The sequence below is a fragment of the Lontra canadensis genome, unplaced genomic scaffold, assembly GCF_010015895.1.
Source record: "Lontra canadensis isolate GAN:19392208 unplaced genomic scaffold, GSC_riverotter_1.0 scaffold14, whole genome shotgun sequence".
In the NCBI taxonomy this organism is placed as follows: Eukaryota; Metazoa; Chordata; class Mammalia; order Carnivora; family Mustelidae; genus Lontra; species Lontra canadensis.
In genome coordinates, this window is record NW_022631008.1 from 4,987,853 (window position 1) to 4,989,548 (window position 1,696).

The 1,696-nt window shown below is 35.0% G+C and overlaps 1 non-coding gene across 1 annotated transcript; it reads right to left on the reverse strand.

Annotated features, from left to right (window-relative positions):
* Nucleotides 1-782: 782 nt before the first annotated feature.
* On the reverse strand, nt 783-891 carry LOC116868238. The gene has a single exon (XR_004382781.1). It is a non-coding gene; the product is annotated as a U6 spliceosomal RNA (small nuclear RNA).
* Between the last annotated feature and the right edge of the window lie 805 nt (nt 892-1,696).

Here is a 1,696-nt window from a genome sequence, read left to right on the forward strand (position 1 = left end):
TGTTTTGTAGTTCTTAGGCTATTTGGTAACCTACAAAAGCCCTTCTGTGAAGAAATTTTCCTTGTAATCACAATTCTGTTTAAATTTGTTGGCAGTAATTTTCTGTCATACACTCTTTCATAAATGCAGACCCCATATGCTCCAATCTACTTCCTTAATGACTTAATATAAAATAATATCCAAATTAAATATTATAAGAATCACCAACTTTAAGTTCTTGTTATATCACATTATTGCATCATTAAATTTATTTTATTTCAAATGTTATAATCCATAACAGTGAAAATAATCATTAATTACTGTTGATTTAATAGCATCCCAAATTTCAAACAATATTGCTATTGTTAAGTCACTCTTGAGGTTCACCTTCATACTGATGATTATGATAATACAATCCTTGGCCTGTATTTAATTTTGTATCACATAGATCTCATAATATAGAGGCTAAAACTAACCTCTCTCTGATTCATTTTCCTAGGAAGTCAAAATCTTTTTCTTTAAGATTTTATTTATTTATTTGCCAGAGAGAGAAAGGGAGAGCACAAACAGGGAAACAGGGACAGCTGCAGGCAGAGGGAGAAGTAGGCTTCCTGCTGAACAAGGAGCCCGACACCGGACTTGATCCCAGGACCCTGGGATCACCACTTGAGCTGAAGGCAGATGCCCAACAGACTGAGCCACCCAGGCATCTCTCTTTCCTTCCTCCTTCCTCCTTTCCTCCCTTCCTTCCTTTTTTCCTTCCTTCCCTTCCTTCCTTCCTTCTTTTCTTCCTTTCTTCCTTTCTTAATATGGAATGCTTCACAAATTTGCATGTCATCCTTGTGCAGAATCCATTCTAATCTACTCTATATAATTCCGATTTTTTAGTATATGTACTATTGAAGCAAGCACTGGCTCTGGATTTCTTAATGAAAGAATCTTTATCTTTGACCTTAGTTTTCAGAGAGCCAAACTCAGGGTCCAATTGAAGAAGTGTGGTAGATTTTACTAATGAAACAATAAAAGGGTTTGAAACCCTTATTATGATAAAAACATGCAAAATTTTTCAATGAATTATAAAATTATTGCAGACCCAAAACCTAGTAAGATAATGAAATAGATATTTTCCAGGAATTTCCTGTTTATAAGGATCAGATTTGCCTAGAAAGTCAATAAGGAGCTGGAGTAATCTGAAAATAGTTCTTCAAATTGAGAGGTCCTATTCAGTCCAACTAATAAAAGTGATAGAAGAATAAAACGAAATAAAAACTTTAAAGCTGATGTACAAAAAGAGAAAGAGAACCGTAAGTGAAACACAGATATTGGCAGATAAGCTGAACAGGTATGAAGGGGAAAATGAGACCTCAAGAGCTTGAGGTCAGCCTTGACCTATGTAAAGGAGAAGATAAGATGTACCCAAGCTTACCTACTGTTAAAGGGACTATTTGAAGAAGAGGACTTGTTTTGCACAGTAACTAGATCAGAAAAACTAATAAAAACCCCAAACAGTATAAGAGAAGAAGAAGAGTAACATTTCAAGCACTGACTAGAATGATTTCCTGACAGAGCCAGTCCTCAGGACATAGCAAGAAAGATGTTTGGGTTTTTTTTTTAAGTTTCTATTTAAATTCAAGTTAGTTAACATACAGTGTAATGTTAGTTTCAGGTGTACAACATAGTGATTCAACACTTCCATACAATACCCGGTGCTCATCAC